We start from the raw sequence: 20,756 nt of genomic DNA, 5'->3' as shown, positions 1-20,756 counted from the left end.
TGACTTGCCCAAGGTCATAATGAACATTCCAGGGGAAGCAAAGATATCAATCCAGAGACATTAACTTTGGGATGTCTTTTTGAGAAGTGATCATTGTTTGCCATCATTGGCAAGCAACTTTTGGCAAACTTGGGCAAATTCAAGCTTTTCAAAGCCTTTTCGATTCAACATAAAGAGGCAGCTAAGGGGCTTAGTTTATAGAGCTTTGGGCCTGGAGGAAGACCTGAATTCAAATCTGTTCTCAGACACTTACTAGTCATGTGACCCAAGACAAGTCATTTAACCTCCTTTTGCCTTAATCCACTGGAGAAGGAACTGGCAAACTCCCCAGTATCTTTGGTATGAAAACCCCATAGACAATATGGTCTTCAGGGTCACAAAGAGTTGGACACAACTGAACAACGACTATATACAAGACATTGTTCTAGGTTGTAGGGACACAAAGACAAAAAGCATAATAATTCTTGACCTCAAGTTTTTCTGGGCAGAAGAGAAAGTCAAAGACATAGATGAAGCAATATAAAATGGGAAATGAAAAGAGAAAGGAGAAATTTTTCTAGTGATATTTAAAAAAAAGGAGGAGAACAATATTGCCTAGGAAAGGCAGGAATCACAAGGAATTGACTGATCAAAGAATCAGAGATCTATGCTAAGGCTGAAGGGGACTACCAAGGCCATCTAGATCAATCCCCTCACTTTACATTTGAGAAAAACAAGACGAAGATATTTCTTTATATGCCCGAGATTATATTGGTAAATGCAACAGAACCACAATTTTAACTTATATCCTGAAGCTCCAAAAACTATTTCCACTCTATCACATTAGGAGCAGCTCAAGTGTCTTACAAGATTATTTGGGTTCTCCCCAAAGTCTCACCTTGCCAGCAGCTGGTAAAATTGATGGAAGCTAGAGATATGGAACTGGTTGGAGAATGCTATGTTCTAGTCTTCACAGGAATAGGTATATTAGCTGGACTCAAATGGAATACACTGGTTCCCTCTCCCTCCCTCATAAACTCCCAATTTCTTAGGGAATATCCTTGGAAATCATGACAGCTTCCTCTGGCTGGGTTGTTTTAATAGTGTGACTGGATAGATCACTGATATTCAGTGATGAAAAATAAGTTTCCTTATAAGTTTTTACATCATCCCCTGGTGATGATAAGTGGAAACTTTTCCATTAAGAAGATATATGACACCTTCACAACTCAGCTTTTTGCTATATTAACTGGTTGACCTTTGTCCTAAAGAATGTATGGTGGCCCCAACATGTTGGGCAATGATTCTTGTAACTAAATATTGTGGAAGGTTTCTCTTCACATTATTGGCATAACACAACTGGAGTGTACTTCCATTTTGGGTTCATGGTCTTTGAAGAGCACTCTTCCAAATTGTTCGATATTCTCCCTACAAATCCAACTCATGCAGTCCGTGACCCCCCAGATCACTTCTCAACCTCTGTCCTTGCTGAGGTAGCTTTCTATTTCTCTTACCTTTGCTTCTTTCCCACTCCCTTTTATAGGTTATTTCCCCAATTAAAATGTAGGGGCGGCTAGGTGGCACAGTGAATAGAATAACCCTGGAATCAGGAGTACCTGAGTTCAAATCTGGCCTCAGACACTTAATAATGACCTAGCTGTGTGGCCTTGGGCAAGCCACTTAACCCCATTGCCTTGCAAAAACCTAAAAAAAATGTAGAGACAGTCTTTCTTTTTGCTTATATTTATCAAATGACTGGCATATAGTAAGTACCTAATCAATGTTTGCCAGGTTAATTAACTGAGGTATGCTATCATTGAATCTCTAAATATGATGACACATCTCCAGGAATTTGGTGTCATAAGAAAAATCAAAACAGCTGAATTGAGTGTTAGGAATTGCCATTAGTTCCTACACTTCCTGCTGTTACAGCCCCTGTTCTTGAATAATCCACTTTCTGAAACCCTGAACCTATTTAAGCTGAGTGTGGACCTAGAGCTCTCTATAGACTGTACAGAATTTTCTCAGTGTATATGAGCTGATCCATAGATTATAGAACATTCATACTCTGTTTTCTCCTGAATCTGCTGGCAAGAACTTCCGCCTTTTGTCTACATAACATTTACATTCGAAGTTGCTACTTAATATTCCCTAAAATAGTTTTTCAATGACATAAAAGACTTTTCACTGATCAGAGCTTCCTCGTGTGTTATCATAAGTGGTAAAGTTGATTCATTTGAATATCCTCGGTAAAGCAGGGCCCAGGAAGGCATGATGCTGTAATTTAGGTTAGGCACACTACCCTCTCTATTCAGGATCTATTGTGATAGCCTTTTGATAGGAAGAAAGCTTTTTAGATAATAATCACTGGAACCTGATCACCTGACATCAAAATCATCAACATGCCTCAAAACCAGTACTATAAACATGAGGAAGTATCCAGTTCTTGAATAGAGGCTATTCAATTGTTACTGTAATAATTGTATTGCCTAGAGTCATGTAATTCTAACAAGATCCCACTCCATTGTAGACCCCATTATAGAGACAGCTGGCGGGGGTAGTGTGCAGTTAGGAAGAAAAATTCAGACATAGACATTTACTAGCTGGGTGACCCTTGGTAAGACACTCAGCCTCTGCCTCAGTTTTCTCAGCTATAGAAGGGGGATAATTCTTATCTCACAGAATTTGGGGGTGGATCAAATGAAATAATATTTGTAAAGTGCATAACACAGCAAAATAGATACTTAGCGAAAATTGGTTCCTTCCTATGATTATCACCAGAAAGGAATTTTGATGGGTAATAATGAGCAGGAAGAAAAACATGATGGTCCTTTTATTACTTAAAAATAACCAGGAAGAAAAACTCATCAAGCTTATTTTGAAAAATTTCAGAACTCTGATTAGGGTAGTGACCAATGATAGCTTTAGAAGGCTGATGAGAAAACACACTTCTCACCTCTTGGCAGAGAAGAAACTCACTAAAGGTGTAAGATATACATACATTTACAGATATGTCCAATGTATTGATTTATCCTACCAGATTCTGCCTATTTTTACAAAAGGGGCAGGGTAGGGAAGGATACTGATAATGGTGCAAAAAAAAAGAAGAAAATACAGCAAAGAACATGAATTAACAATTAACAAGGACATCAAATGGGGAATGGAAGGGAAGAAGCATTTCTTGAGAGCCTTCTGTGACACTGTCCTAATAGTGTTTGTCCTTCATTTTCAAAGATGACCACAACATCAGGGAGATGATGTCATGACAAGCATGTGAATTGGATTTGAGTGAGGGGAGCTGTGCTAAGTCACCAGCCTCACTTTCTCCTCCAGAACTATCTGGGTCCAGTAGCCAGATATGAATCAGGACAAGTAGAGATGGCCCTGGATGCGAGACCATCTGGGTTAAGTGACTTGCCCAAAGTCACACACCTAGTAAGAGTCAAGTGTCTGAGGCCATATTTGAACACCTGTCCTGACTCCAAGGTCAGTGCTCTGCCACCTAGCTGCCCTGGCACTTTCCTAAGTATTCTCAATATTACCTCACTTGAATCCTCACAACAACCCTGGGCATTATTTTTATCCCTATTTTACAGTTGAGGAAACTGAGGCAATGAGAGGTGAGATGGCTTGCCCAGGGTCACCCAGCTACTTAAGTAGCAGAGGCTGGATTTGAATTCAGTTTTCCCTGCCTCCAGAGCCAGCATTCCAACCACTATACAGAGAGCAGAGGAACATCAGAAGAGAATATGCATGCAGGTTAAGGGGTTTTGGGGGGGCGTTGCTACATTGTTAAATTTAAATTATACTTTTAAAACACTGTTCATAAGAGAAATACAGAGTTTAAGATTCAATCTTCTTAATCTGACACTGACATATAGTTGCTGGGCCCACAGGGGCTGGGAAAGTTGCCTACCCTCTGTTCTGTGTCCAGGAACGCGCTTTAGACCAACTCAGTCATGGGGAGCCTGGCCTCTAATGAAAGGGGACCAAGGCTCCCTGTCCTCATATGCTTCAGCTCATTAAACTCCAACTCCAGCCCTGGGGACAGATTATTTAAAGCTTGTGCTGTGGCCCATGGCTAGAGTTTCCCCAAAAAGGAGAATTAAAAAGATACCCAATGTACTATACGAATAAAGTATAGGACAGGTGTTTTATTCCTATCACAACAGAAATTCTAAGCATAAAAGACTCCCAGTAAGCATTAAAAGAATGTCCTAAGACGGTCTTCAGTAACTTAACATATAACAAATTGCTACAATCTGCTGAGGCTGATTTCTTAAGCCTCCTCAAAGTATAAAGCAGGAATACTAATTAATCATTCTACATTTCACCTCAATTCTGCATCATCCAAACAATTGCCAGAGCATGTCTACTGGTAAAATGGCCAGGCTTGGGGGGAGTCTTTTTGTAGCTGGTCATTCTGGGCAGGAACGAAGTCATCAGGGACTCCTCCCCCCATCACTATTCATACTGTTGTTTGTCCTGCCTTTTCAGAGACGATGTGATGCTCTGTATGACATGCAAGTGAATTGGATCTGAGTGTCTCGTGTTCTCTTGTGATTCATCAGGACCCAGTGGCCAGATAGGCATGCTATGACTTCATGGAACTAGATCTTTGAAAATTCATAAGGTCAAATCTAAGTCTAGATCTATCCATCTCAAAAAAAAAAAGGGCAGGATCCAATTTTTCTAAGTAGGATGTGTACTTTAGATACCATTTGGTAATGGCCATATGGAAGCAGAATTGGGGTGGTGGGGTAGGGGCAGGGGGGGGAACAGGTTTAGGTCAAGCTGCCCCTATTCTTAGAAATCAAATCACAACAGTCCTAAAAGAGCTCCTGGCTGGAAGAAAAAAAGAAAGGCTGAGGAAATAGTTGCTCTCTCTTTGCTATCCATTCAGTCATCAGTTCTTCCACTACTAAGGGAGCCAGAGGACCCCTTATCCTCTCAAAGTATTAACTCTTTAGCCCTAAGATCATATCCAAGAGCAGCCCCCCAAAGCTCTCTACCTGATCAACTAGAACTAAGAAGGGCAATTCTGAGCATGTTTCAGGAGACATCTCTGGCATAGCTGTATATTTAGATTTCATGTATGTTAAGCACATAATAAAAAGAACTCATTCTAGAAATCACATCACAATATAGATGCAGTCACGGGCACTGAAACGCAACAAAATTTCATAAGGAGTAGAACTACCAATGATGCTACCGCAGCCGCTGCTGACAAAGCATACACACAGACCAAAGACCTCTGGGCCTTTGCTAATGTTCTCATAGAACTGAGTAATGCGCAGTATTATTAGCAGTGACGTCCACCATCAATTCCCAATGGTCCAAGTCCATCGCTTTACTGGTGAGGCTTAGTCAGGAGGAGACATAGTAGATTCAGTCAGAGATAATAACAGCAGTGCTGCATAGGAGCAAATATCCATAGCTGTCATTCAAGGCCAAAAGTTTTGGAGAGATAGACTGAATTAGGGCGATAGTCATTTCTCTGACTCTACTCATACCTTGCCTTCTAAACTGGTGCCAGTCTTCTAGTCTGAATCTTGCTCCCCAAATCTAGTCTTCATCCTGGGGACTGCAGCTCTCTAAAGGGACACCCATTGAGAGAACCCTCTATCCTATGGCCTCTATCTCTGGATAAATGGCCCCTCCCAAAAACATCATATAAGGAGGACACCCAGCCCAACCATGTCTTCATTCCTCCTCTGTCACAGTGAGGATTTCCCCACCATGTCTCGCATTTGGTACCACACCATTTCAATTTCTTTTTATGTATTGTCTTTCCCTATTAGAAAGTAAGCTACTTGAGGTCAGGGACTGTCTTTTTTTCTACTTGTATTTATATTCCCATAGTTTATTTTAGGCATTTGGGAAGCATTTAATGAATGCTTGATAATTTGGAGCCTGAACTTTGCTACCAGCAGGGCCCAACCCTTGGCAGACACTTAATAAATGTGGGTTGACTGACGCACTGACCTGATCTGTCCTGCTTTATGATTGTCCTGGATCCTATTTGGTCCCTCCTCCCCTTCATTGGTCCGGATTTTCTCTTCTCAGGACCAGGGATAATCACTAGCATCTACCTTGTTTTATGTCATAAACAACCTGATGGGTGGGGAGGGGAAAGTAAGAAGGCAGGAGATAGAATAGTGGGTAATGGTAGACATGAAAAAAACATTTTTAATGCACACACGAGAAAAGAACAGAAGGGACACAAATATAACCATTTTGTTACTGTTTAGTCTAAAATATATATTTCTCTTTTTAAAATAAAACAGAAATTCACAGCTTCTTAAGCAGTCTCTTCTCCCTGTTCTTCTTGGTATCTTGAAATGTTTGTTGATGATTTTTAAATACACACCAAAAACCAAAATTTTAAAATAAAAAACAACAGACTGCCTGTGGCTAATAATGGTAGAACTGCTGTCTATACTGCAGGCCCCACCTCCATCAAGGGGCTCTAGAGACCTGGGAGTTACAGCAACATTTGGGACAGACATCTGCAGGCTGTGCTGACAGGTATGTTTGTTACTCAGAAGAAAACAAACTCCTGATGGAATTAATAGGACAGATGAAACCTTTCCCTGCGGACTGGGGAACTTCACGGGGTCTTGGATCAGAGTTCCAGGGAATTTCAATGGACCACCCACCAGGTCACCAATTGGGTTACCCTATAGTGCTTAGAAAATACTCCCTCATTAGACAAAGGGAAAGGAGGGCTTCCTTGGTGACTCAAGGAGACTTTTACCACCCCCTTTAGAGTCAAGAATTACAACTAGATCCTTCAGATCCAGGTAGTGAAAGGAATACTCAGAGAACATGCTAGCTCCTTCCACATTCTAGATTGACATTTAACAAAGAATACTCCAGTCATAGTGAATCATTTTGGCCACACCTAACCATGGTTAATTATTCCTAGCAGATGCAATAACTGGCCTTATTCATGTTTACCTGCCAACATTATAAGGCAGTGTAGTATAGCAGACAGATCCCTGGCTGCATTCTTGGAAGATCTGAGTTCAACTTTCACCTGTTATACTAAGTATCTCTGTGTCCTTGAGCAAATCACTTTAAACTCACAGTTCCTTTGTATGTAAAAATGAGGAAGTTGGACTAGATCTCTGCAGCTAAGTGTATATCTGGTCATGACTAAATCTGGGGCAGACCACCCAACCAGCACCCAGCTCACCTTTGCAGGTCCAGTCCAAGCCCACTCGCTCAGGCAAGTCTCCACAAACTAGCCTGCCCTCTGTCTACTATATATGAGGCAGTAAAAGGGTCTCCCCTCCACCACCACCCATTTCCAGACTAAACAGTATCCACCACCCCACCATCCTACCCCACAATCCACCTATTTCTGTACCTGGAAATCAAAACTCAAAAATATGGTATAGTTGGGGTTCTTTTGGTGTATGGATTGGACTAGACAGTTACTGAGTTCCCTTACACCTCCATTTCCATAACTCTAAGCCAAGCCCTCAGATCACTTGGCTGATGCTGCATAATTCAGCCATTTCATGGGATTTGCAGATCATTTTTGTTTCTAGCCCTTCTGGATTCATTGGCTAGAATGGTTACATGCTATGCCCCAACCATACCTTTTGGCTCAATTCCCAATCAGAATTCTTTCCTAGGTACTGGGACAATAAGGGTGAGTTTAACCTAGTCAAGATACTGAAGATGCCCAAGAGAGAGAGAGAGGGAAAGAGGAAAGGAAGAATAGAGAAAGGAAGCCCTTCTCCATAACTTGTTCCCAACCCTATTTCTCCCATAATTTATCATATACAGAAAGGAACAATCTGATGTGGAAGCAGATTCAGCTTACAATGAAATCTTCTTAAGGCTTAGAGTCACCATCTTCCCAGAATCTAGCCTTGGAAAGGACCTCAGAGAACACTGAAGTCTGAACCAGAATTTCCTCTACTATATATTTGACAAGTGATTGTTATAAGGAGCACAGTGGCTGGTCCATTGTAGGTGCCTAATGCTTGCTTCCTTCCTAGCTCCAGAGGCAGTCCTTTCTACTTTTGGAGAGTGTTATGAAGAAAAATTTCCCTGATATAACACCAAAATCCACCTCTCTCTCCAACTTCCATGAATCATTACTAGTTCTTTTCCCTAGAACTCATCAAAAAAATTAAATCCCATTTCCATGTGACAGCCTTTCACATACATGAAGGCATCCATGATGCTCCCTCTAAGTCTTCTCTTCTCCAAGCTAACCCTCTTCATGTCCTTGCCATGATTTTCACATGACAGATTCTCCTGTTCTCTCACCATCCTGGTTTCTTCCAACTTGTTAATGTCTAAAATCAAACAAAAAGACCAAAAACCAAAACATTTTTCTCAATATGGGCTGACCAAGGTTTAATCCAGTAGGACTATCCTCATCCTCATTGCAAATATGATATTCCTCATTGCGAATATGATATGCCTCATTGCTACCTAGTGTCATTAGATTTTTTGTGCTGCCATATTCCTTTTTGACTCATATTAAACTTGTGCTTATTAAAACCCCCAGATAGTTTTTAGATAAATTGCTACCCAGCATACCTTCCCCACCCTGTAATTGTAAAGTTGAGTATTAAATTAAATTTCATTACATTTTCACAAACAACCACTTTCTCTCATTCTCCCCTCCTAAAAGTTATTTGTTTTTAAACCAGCATCTAAAGCTTTATATTTATCCCAATTAAATTCATCTTGGGACCAATGTTTTAAGTTTTTGATTCTCATTCTGTCATCCAAAATGTTAGTTATTTCTCCAAGTTTTGTGACAATTTCAAATGTAGTAAACATGTTATTTTTGTCCATGACTAAGTCATTAAAAAAAGTTAAATAACACAGAACAAAGGACAGATTTCTGGGCTCTTTATCCATGACTTCCTTCCAAGTTGGTGTAGAATGATTAATGACTACTCACTTGTTTGGTCCAGCCATTCAATCAGTTGTGATTCTACTTAACTGTATTATCACCTAGGTCATATATCTCCATTGTGTCCAAAAAAATAGCATGAGAGGGATGATGTTTTATTAAAATATGTTTAAACTAGAAAACATTATTCTGTTCTACCAGCAGAGCAAATATTCCAATAAAAGTAATGGCATTAGTCCAGCATGACCTCTCCATAATGAAGCCAGGCTGCATCTTTGAAACCCTTGCTTCCTTTTTAGATGATCCATAATCATTCTTTTAATAATGCCTCTGAGAATTTTGCCATGCATCAAAGTCAAACTCAGTCACTTACAGTTCCAAACTACCATCTTTCTTTTTTTTTAAATCAGAATAATATTTGTCTGCAGGACTCTCCCATTCTCCATGATCTTTCAAAGATCAGAGGCTCAGTAAACACACTAACCAGTTATCTCAATATCATAGATTGCATTTTGTCTGAGTTAAATCATTTGAACTCAATAAAGGCAGTTAAGTATCCTCTTACTGTTTCCCAACTTATCTTGGGTATCAACTCCCTATGAGTCATTATTGTTCTATCATTTCTAATCCAAAGATCATTCTTCTTGGTGGAGAAAACAGAGGCAAATAAATTAATAAGTAATTTTGCTTTCTTTCCTCTGTCCATTATCATCATCCCATCCACCCCAATATTTCTTTCCCCTTTTTTATCATTTTCTTTTCCCCAAAATAGCTTAAGAAACACATTCATTTTTGTTGTCCTTGACATTCTTCACATGTTCAATTTATTCTGAGTTTAGTAATTATTCTTACAAGATTATGACATTTTGAAGAAATGATATGCCCCTTCATTATTCATGTTAGCTACAAAAGTACAGACACTTTCAGGGCACCCCACAGTTCAAAATGCTACTAGACCTTTCCCCAAAATTACAATTCATACTTGGATTGCTGGCATGAAAACCTACATTTAATCTTCCAAGAGACCCACAAAGACCACAAGCTTTGCAGTCACTAAGCTTCAGTTGACATTAATCTAGCCATGGCAGGTATGAGAAAGATGTTCAAACCAGGTTTCCAACCTCAAAGTAGGCAAAATGCCTAAAGCTAAGGGAGTCAGCTTCCAATGGGCTCTAGCAATGATGCATTGTGGTACACTGGGAAAGAGTTCTAGATTTTAATCAGAAGATGTGCCTCTAGACTCACTACTTATGTATCCTTGCATTTCTTATTCTTTTCAAAATGAGCAGGTAGAATTAGATGATCTGGAAGACGTATTCCATCTCTAAATCGATGATTCAATGTGTCTGTACATCTGGTGAGTTTAGATAAGAATTCTCTTTATCTACCATAATAGGTATATTGTGCTCCCTATTTAGTCCCTTACATCTGTGGATAATGGCCAGGTCATACATTGGATAGACCTAGTATCAGGAAGATCTGAGTTCAAATTCTATCTCATTCCTGAGTGACCCTTTCATGTCACTTCATCTCTCTAGACTCGGTTTCTTCATCTGTAAAATGAAAGAAACAATAGCACCTACTAAATGTATTATGTAAATCTTAGAGTTCTAATAAGTGCCAGCTATTCTTCTTCTTCTTCTTCTTCATATACTTACTTTTGTCCCACAAGCATAATGCTCTCTGGGCATTGGTAGATAGATACCTGACCAAGATGGTTTGTTTCATTCCCTTTGCAGGATCTTCCCTTAGCAACCAAGATTAAGCACCTGCTCCTGAATAACATTTTCACATTGTAAAGCCTTCCTTTTCACATCATCTTAGGTCTCCAAACTATTTCCCATATTTTAAGTTGGTTATTCATGGAACTCTAGATGAGGATTCCCCTTCTCACAGTGTATTGCCCTCAGTTCAGATCCTCATTTTCTCTCTCTGCAGTGGCTTCCAAATTAGCCTTCCTGCAATGAGTCTCTCCCCACTAAGATCTGATCATATGATTCTCCTCTATTCAATAAATTCCCACAGGATCAAATAGAAATTTGCTTTGATATTTAAAGCTCTTCACAACCTGAACCCCACCCCCTCTAGATTTTTTATACTTAACTCCTCTCCATAAAAATCTGTGATCCAGTCATACTGGCTTCCTTGCTATTCTTTGCATATGACACTCCATCTCCCATCTTGCTCCCTTTGCAATGGCTGTTCTCCATGTCTGGAATGCTCTGACCTCTGACCTATGCCTCCTAAAATCTGTTGTCTTCCTTTAGATTTAGCTCAACCACCACTTTCTGCAGATTTTCCCACTCCTCCTAGCTTCCAAAGCTTCCCACCTTGGATCTACTTTTCCCCATTATGATTTGTCATCTATTAAAATAGATTGGTTAGTTCCTTAAGAGTGGGGGCCATTTTGTTTTCTTGTATTTAGATGGCTGGTGATTAGCTCAATACCTGGCACAGAATAAGTGCTTAGTAATATCTGTCTCTGTCTACCCTATCCATATACATCTATTTATCTCTATTCTCCTATCTCTATCTATCCTTCCATCTATCCATCTGTTCATCTATCCATCTCTCTCTATTCTTTCACCTGTTTCAAGTCATCTAGTTCTCCATCCATCCATCTTTCTCTATCTATTTATCTATCCCTATCCATCCATATATCTCTAGTCATCTTTCTATCTATCCAAGAATCTCTATCATCTATCATCTCTATCTGTATCCATTCATCTCTCTATTCATCAGTCTCTCTCTCTAACATCTACCCAGTTTTATCTGTATCATTCATCTATCTAACTCTAGTCACCTATCTCAATCTATCCATCTCTTTATCCATCTTTCAATCTATTTCTATCCATTCATCAATCTCTAGTCATCTATCTCTATCTATCCATTTCTCTCAATCCACCTGTCTCTATCTATATCCATTCATCTATCCATATCTATCTGCTATTTTATATGGATCTCGTATGAACTTATTTATTTACATAGGGCACCTAGTTGGTGCAGTGGATAGAGCACTGGTCTTGAAATCAAGAGGATGGGAGTTTGAATTCAACCTCTGACACTTACTAGCTGTGTGGCTTTGGGCAAGTCACTTAATCCTGACTTCCTCCCATACAAGGTCATCTTGAGTGTCCTGATTCATATTTGGCCACTGGAACCAGATGGCTCTGGAAGAGAAAGAGAGGCTGGTGACTTAGCACAGCCCCCCTCATTCAAATTCAGTTCATGGGCTTGTCATGGCATTACCTCCCTGATGTCATGGTCTTCTTCAAAAATGGAAGACAAACATTATTATTATTTATTTACATGATATCTCCCCTATTAGAATGTAAACTTCTGGAGGGCAAGGACTGTTGTTTTCTTAATTCCCTATTACTTAGTACAGTGCTTGGCAAATAGTAAACATTAATAATGCTTGCTGATTAATTGCCTGATATATTGTAGCCATTGTTTCCTAGAAGAGTTTTTCCTTCATCTATCATCAATATTATCATTTCCTTTGTTGTCCCTTTCTCTCTGCTCTCTGAAGCTCTTTCTCTGGCCCAAACTTGAGAATTTTTAAAAAATGGTTCCCCCATAGAAGAGTATTGAATATGGAGTTAAAAAGCCTGATTTCAAACCCTGAATTTGTCCCTTACTCCCTGTCTGAACTTGTACAAGTCATTTCCTCCTTCCACAGTTTCTTTCACTGAATAATAAAGGAGATTGGACTCTATAGAAAAATATTCCTTGCAGCTCTAAATCCATGACCCTATGATCTTTGGGTTGCTCTAATGTAGAGAAAGGGGTGTTAGGGAAGTGTAGAAAATTTGGTTGGAGAGAGGGTGGCAAAGCAGAAAAGAAAGGAGACAGTAATGCAATTCCACCTTTGGGCCAAGAAAGGTAAATGTGTTGAACAGCCCAAGGCCATGTTAATCTTTAATTATCCTGTTAATGTCTGCCTTCCCCCAGGTAGCCATTATTCCAGCAGTAACAGCCACTGTCCAGGCTTCAAACAGCTTGCAGATTTCCTAAAGGGTATTAATGGAAGTTTTGCAAATTGATTTGGGAAGATTAGATAGAGAGAAATTGTCACTACGTGAAGCTCATTTTAAGTGGCAAAAATCCATCTGCCCTTGATCCCAATTGAGGGCAAAAAAAAGGCAACACAGGATCATGGAAAGAGCCTAGAAACCTGGAGATCTTGCTTCTAAGTAAGTAACTCTTAAAGTAATCTTTAGCAAATCATTTCCTTTCTTGGGCCCTCAGTTGCCTCCTCATTTAAAAAAAAGTGAGGGGGAAGGGGGAGAGAGAGCAACTAAGATATTCTCTAAAGTTGTCTCAAGTTTTAATAGTCTATGACTCAATTATTTTGAAAAGGATGGATTAGATTCTGCCCAGGAGGTTCCAGGAGAGGAGATTCTAGCCTTAGGTCAATTTGAGATCCTATGGGCAAGACATACAGCTTCCTACAGTTCTGACCTCTCTAAAAAAACTGGGGATCTATCCCATCTTCCAGACCCCTGTGTGACATTTAGTTTCTCTGAATGAGTAGACACTAAACTTTTTTTTAATGATACACTCAAAAAATATTTTTGCATGGCTTTACATATTTAATGGGTATCATATCTCTTACCTTCTCAATGAATGAGGGAGGGAATGAAGGAACTCAAAATTTAGAAGAATGCTTTACATATACATTTATTTATATGTTTTTGACCAGTACCCTTGATATGTACAGATATGTACAGATACATACTAATAATTGTGAGGAATGTAGGGTGTTGGTCTTCGAAGGGTGTGGCAGGGAGCCCTTAGGGAATCCATTACAAAGGGGGACTGGCCCAGCCAATCACAAGACTGGAAGAGTTTTCCTAATCCCATTCCACAGGTAGCAAACCCCAAACCAGTTCTCAACCAGTCAAGAGTGACCTAGAGATCTTGACCTAATGTTACTGAGTTTGTGCAATTAGGTCATTAAATATTAACCCACACACACCCATGATGATTGGGGTTCATTACCATATCATGCATCGTATAATGTGGGGGGGGGTCATACTAGGGGCATGTCATGGAATGGGTGGACCTCTTAGATTGTAACTCAAACTCTGAGAGTTTATGAAAATCCAAGAGGGTGGAGAGTTTCTGAAGACTATAAATTACCTGAAGTTCCAAGACCAATTCGTGCCTCAGGTGAGGTACCCAGATCTTGCTAGGTGTGCAAGGTTCATGAATAAAATGTACGATTTTCTCTCACTCTAGCAGGTTTTTCTTTTCATTCATTTATAACAATTATAAAACTGACATAAAAACAGACATTTTTAAAAGATTAGAAACTCAATATAATTGATCCTAGAACATTCCAAATATTCCAGAAATTGCATTTCACTTTCTTTCATTTATTGGGTGGGGTGGGCATGTGAAAAAGTAAAAAATGGTCAGGAAGTGCCCCTTCCTTCACAATCTGTTCTATAGCCTGGGTTTATTCTTCCTTCAAGTCAACAAGCGTTTTTTAAAATACTTACCTATGTGTCAAGGTATAAGGGATTGTTGTGTGTGGGAGTACTATAAGCTTTCATCACCTGGTGTCTTCTAGCACCAGAGCATTATTTTACTGGTTGATTGGAGAGTGCCATGGGAGTGGGAGTGGACCCAGGACTGGGAAGGATATTTAAGTACTAGTATTTGGTTTAATACAGAGAACTTGGAGAACTTTTCATCTTTGTCTTCTGCGTCTTCAAAGTTCATCTGGGAAAGGATAAGCCAACCCGCAGGTATATAACATCAAGGTACTGGGATAAGCACTGGAAATACAAAGAAAGCAGAAAAAATATTTCCTGTCCTCAAGGAGTTTTCAGTTTAAATTGAGGAGACAATGCAAACAAATATGTAAAATAAGATACATAAAGAAAAAAATTGGAGATAATCTTAGAGAGAAAGTAGACTCTTTTTCTCTGTCTTTATGTAGTGGGAAGAAATCTAGATTTGGAGACTACGGATCTGGGTTCAATTCCTGATTTCACTAATTATTCCTTATGTGACATGAAAAAAGTGACTTAACTCCCCTAGTCCTAGTTCCCTCTTTGTCTACAGCTTGTTTGCATATAGTTGTGCTTATTGTCTCTCTCCCAATAGACTAGGGGTTCATTGAAGGCAGGAACTATGTGTTTTTGCCTTTCTTTTATCCCTAGCAAATAGCTGGGGCTTAATAGGTTCTCATTGATAATGATATTGATGAGAAGGGAGACTGAGAAAAATCATAGGATGACTGGATTTATAACTGGAAGACCCTTGGAGATCATTGTCCAACCACCTGGTCTTACAAAGAAGAAACTCAGTCTGGCCCCTCCCCTACCTTTCTAGTCTTTTTACACCTTATTCCTCCAAAGGTGCTCTAAGATGCAGTGACACTGGCTTCCTGACTGTCCACCAACAAGATCCCCCATTTTCTTGGTTCTGGACATCTTCCTTAGCTATTCCCCAGGCCTGAAATGATCACCTCTTCTACTCTGACCTCCCTGGTTTCCTTTAAAACACAACTAAGACCCCACCTTTTACAAGAAGTCTTCCTCAATCTCTTAATTCATTATTTTCTGATTTTATAGTTATTTACAGTTTGTTTTTCTATACATTTTTTGCATGTTGTCTCCTCCATTAAATTGTAAGCCCCTTGAGGGCAGGGACTGTCATTTGCCTTTTTTTTTTAGTATCACAAGGCTTAGCAAGTAATTGGTACCTGGTAGACACTTAATAAATGTTTAATGATTGATTGCTAAAGGCCCTAGGTCCAAATCCCATCCATGTGACCTTTGGAAATCACTTCATTGCCCTAGGCCTCAGTTTTCACAGTTGTAAAATGAGGGTATTTCATAAATAGGTCTTCCTATGTTCTTATGATGAATTTGTCTTGGTCTCCCAGGCTTTATTTCTTGCCCAGTCCCTCCTACCTTCCGTTGCTCAGCTTCCTCTCACCCTTCTCCCCACAATATCTGTCTCTGTCTTCTAGGCTTGCTAAAAATAGCTGCTTGGTCTCACCAGTTGTACCTCAGGGAAGCTCTTCTGACCAGAGCCTCTCTAGATCCCATGAGCCAAGCATGGCCATGAAACAGCCAGCAACCACCAGGTGTAATACTTTGTCTGCCCTACATCCCCATCCCATGTAACCTTGACTGCTGAGAGGGGTCATCTATCCTGGGGAGCTTCATCTAATTGAGGATTTTTTTTACAACATATTTTTTAAAATAAAAGTTGAACCAGAGAAATGAGAACTTTGAAGCCAGCAGGCAAGGCCTCTCCCCGCTCTTCCTTGAGAGAGCAGATGGTTCCCTGTATTTTTAATTAAAATGAGAAAGTGCAGATGGGGGCACTTAATAGCCTGCAGCTAAAGCCAGAGGCCAGAAAGCAAGGTATTTAAGGGCAAGTCCCCAAAGGAGCATAGTCCTGGGTGTGGGGGATGAAGGTTGGAGAGGTAAATGGGGATCAATCTGCCCTGGGTGTCCTTTTCTAGAACAGGGAAAGGAATCACAGCAACCTGAGCACCTGGACCCTGAACTTCTCTGGGGACTAAACTTGGCCTGGTCTGTCCTGAACCAAGAAAGGGAAAAGAAGGAAATAACCTACATGTCTCAGAGGCTGCCCATATTGAGGAATGACAGGGCCTTTGACCTTTTGGGATGAGTCTTTCTGGCTCCCTTAGTTCCTGTCTTTCCCTAAACTTCCAACTTGGACAGATCATTGATCCTTTCTATCCTCAGTTTTTTCCCCCCTGTAAAATGGGGTTGATAATTTCTGTCCTGACCATTTGGAAAGAAGCTGCTGTAAAAACACCATCCTTAGCAAAGAAATAAGCTCTCCAAGACAGGAGAGAAGAGTTGTAGAAGGTGACCAATGAAGCTGTTAGGTGGTACAGTGGATAGAGAGTAGGGCCTGGAGTCCAAAAGACCTGAGTTCAAACCCAGACTTAGACAATGACTGGCTCTGTGACACTGGGTAAGTCATTTGACCTTTTGATAACCTCTGTTTCCTCAATTGTAAAATTGTTGTGAGATTCAAATGAGATAATATTTTTAAAGAGCCTGGCTCAGAGTAGGCACTTTATACATGCTTATTTCCTTCCTTCCTCTGAATCAGAAGAGAAGAAAGCAAGGGTACCCAGAGTCAAGGTAATACAGTGCTTTACAGATAGACTGTATCTGTAGATACAGAGGCTTATCTTCTCCCACTAAAGGAGCCCCAGCTCTGGGTTCATGTGCACAGGGTTCCTTCTGAGGGAGCCCAGACTCTAAAGAGAAGGAATTATTGGGGGCAGCTAGGTGGCGCAGTGAATAGAGCACTGGCCCTGGAGTCAGGAGGACCTGAGTTCAAATTTGACCTCAGACATTTAATAATTACCTAGCTGTGTGGCCTGGGGCAAGCCACTTAACCCCATTTACCTTGCAAAAAAAAAAAGAAAAGAAAAAAGGAAAGAAAGAAGGAAAGAAAGAAAGAACTTTAAAACAAAAAGAATTATGGTCTTTCTCATTGTCTCTGATTTATTTACCTTCCTATCCCCACTCCTAAAACCTTGAAGAAAATCACTTAATGAAAATTTGGTTTTGACTCATATCCAAATTCTCCCAAAAAGAGTCCTTTAAATAACAGTATCCTTTATAGAAAAGTATTTAATATACAAGGTAAATTAGGTATGGGACAGCTATTTCCTTCCTCCACCTAAAAGAAATTCTTAAAATACAAAAGTTTATGTTAATAAAGACTTAAAACATGAAACAGTAACTCATAATTCTTATTATACTATCCCAGGAAGTTGCTACTTAATTTTTTTTCCTCATGGTATTACTTCTAAGACATTCCATCTTGGGGGACTTCATAGTTGGTATTTCACCTTCCCTTCAGCTCTGTCCTGTCTAAATATTTCTCACAAGATCCCAAGCAGTACATGCCTTGGACTCAGTCCTGGTGGTTATCCATCCAAGAAGAAGATAGTTACAGAAAATTCTTTCTGCCATCACTTAGATGTCTGGGAAACTGAGAAATAATTGAACTCCCAAGGTAATTACATTCTTGAAAATCCATCTCTCAAAATCACAATTTGGTCATCAATGCTCAAGAAAAGGTAGAAGAGATAGTCACAGGCCTGAAGTTCAATGACAATCTCACCCAGTAACACATGTACCTACTGCCAAAAGCAAGAAACTGCCATAGCTAAAAAGCATAGGAGTGGCAGGAAAGTCCAAGAGAGAGTCTTATAGAATCTCTAATTACTTAACAAATGAGAAAATAAAGGCCCAGAGGGCAGAACAAAGTTCTATCAAGTGGACTGCTCTTCAGTCATAAGATTGGAAGAGATGCCTAGGATGGTTCAGATCCTTTGAGAAATAGTGCAAATGCCTGCTCCATCCCCTATAAGACACCAGGTTCATTTTTTGGGAAGTGGTCACTCTTGGTTTCTTTGTCTCATCTGTTTCTTAACTAACCTTAATCACAGAATGGGTTTTGCTCCAGTTAAACTTTGACCTGGGAAAAGCCTAGCTTTAAAAAGTCAAGGTCCTGGAAGAAGGGAGTGCTGACTGAGAGAGGCAGTAGTTAGACACAAAACAGTAAGAAAGTATAAGGGGGGGGAGAAGAAAGAAAAATACAAAGAGAAGGAAGATAGGATAGAGGGAAATACAGAATTAGTCATCTTAACTATGAATGTGAATGGGATGAACTCTCCTATAAAACAGAAGCAAATAGCAGAATAGATTAAAACCACAATCTATAAGATGATGTTTACAAGAAACACATTTGAAGCAGAGAGTTTCATACAGGATAAGGTAAAAGACAGGAGCAGAATATATTACATTTCAGCTTAAGTTAAAAAAAAAGTAGGGGTAGCAATCCTGATCTCAGACAAAGCAAAAGCAAAAAAATAGATCTAATTAAAAGGGATAAGGAAAGAGAAAGACATTATAAAGCTAAGGCTAATTAAATTTTGTGAAATACTCCTTATAATGCTCATCACTTGGGAAATGGTTGAACAAGCTATGGTATATGAATATTATAGAGTTTTATAGTTCTGTAAGAAATAATGAGTGGCTGGATTTCAAAAAAGCCTGGACTTTCATGAACTGAAACTGAGTGAAGTGAGCAGAACCAGGAGAACATTGTTCACATTAACAACAACATTGTGAGATGATCAACTATGATGGATAAATTCCTCTCAGTAGTTCAGTGATCAAGGACAATCCTAAGAGACATTAAGCAAAATGCATCTACATGCAGAGAAGAAACTCTGGATTCTGGATGCAGAGCAAAGCATACTAAGTTCACATTTTAAAACTTCATATTTTTTCTTTCCTTCTCAAGGTTTTTCCCCCCTTAGTTCTAATTCTTCTTTAACAACATGGCTATTATGGAAATATGTTAAAACAAATGTACATGTATAGCCTGTATCAAATTATTTACTGCCATGGGGAGGGTCGAGAAGAGAGGATGTTAGAAAAATGTGGAACTCAAAAGCTTGCAAAAAGATGAATGTTGAAAATTATCTCTGCATGTAATAGGGTAACAGATAACAGATAGACAAACAGAGAGAAGGATGGACAGAGACAGACAGACAGATAGATGAATAAAAAGGCCAAGGTCACCCATTGCATACAGGACCATCTCCAGTCATCGTGATCCATATCTGGCCACTGGACCCAGATGGCTCCTGAGGAGAAAGTGAGGCTGGTGACTTGGCACAGCCCCCTCATTTAAATCTAATTGAACTGTTTGTCAGGGCATCACCTCCCTGATGTCATGATCTTCTCTGAGATCAGAGGACAAACAACAATGATTCTGATAATAGATTTGGGATTGAAAAGAGGGCAGATTATCAGTTTTATCAGAAGTTATCTTTTACATCATCCTAGAGGAAGTATTTGTCCTTAATTACATTGCTACTTTGAAGAGGGCCAGATTACTGGATAGAAGGCACCCTCTCTTCATCTGCCTATGGGACTCCCAAGGACTCAGGTCCCTAGGATCTCTCCTTCCCCTCTCCTCCATATCAAGAAAATGGTAAATAGCATTCTTGTGGAGCAGCACAAGATACTGTCTCCTACTTACAAGGCTTTACAAAAATTGTCCCCCATGCCTCCTCACTTTCACCACTTAAACTCCCTAGCTCTATTCAAAGCTCACCCAAAGCTGCCACCTCCCATATGAGATTTCTCTTGATACCTCCCCACCTCCTGATTAAATATGAACCCTTTCCCTCTCAAGAAATGATTTTATATTTACTTTTTTTAAAATCAGATACTTAGCCTGAAATTTCTACTATAAATTACTAATGGGCAGATAGCAGAGGGGAAAGGGTACTGTCTCCCTACTAAAGCACACAAGCTGCCAACACTATTTCATTAGCATATGTGCATGGATTAAATTCCCAGGTTGGCTCATTATCACTTTACATAGCATAGAAAGCAGGTTCCTTGGCACTAGGACACAGAATGGAAAGCTGTGGCCAGGAAGGGAGGATCACAGCAGCAGCAAGCCCACTAGAGAAGGCATTCCAAATGGAAGGATGATAGTAGCAACAAGTGCAAGAAGCAGGCAAGCACGAGACATACTGGACCAAACCAGCTTAGGGGAGCAGTGTGACACAAAGCAAGAAATATATAGATTTATAGTCACTGATCAAGAAGGGATCCTAGAAATCATTTAGTCCAACACTTTTATTTTACAATTAAGGAAACTGAGGCAATCAGAAGTTAAGTAAGGTGGCCAGGGTCACAAAGTCAAAAAGCTAGTAAGTATCTGAGGCTAGATTTGAACTCAGATCTCCCTGACTTCAGGCCCAACATTCTATCCACTGCACCAGCTAGCTGCCTACTACATGTTGGAAATAGTTAACACAGGGTCAAGCTGAGGGATTTAAATTTATAATATA

This window comes from Macrotis lagotis, chromosome 5 (assembly GCF_037893015.1).
Source record: "Macrotis lagotis isolate mMagLag1 chromosome 5, bilby.v1.9.chrom.fasta, whole genome shotgun sequence".
NCBI lineage: Eukaryota > Metazoa > Chordata > Mammalia > Peramelemorphia > Peramelidae > Macrotis > Macrotis lagotis.
Note: the sequence above shows the minus strand (reverse complement) of the source record.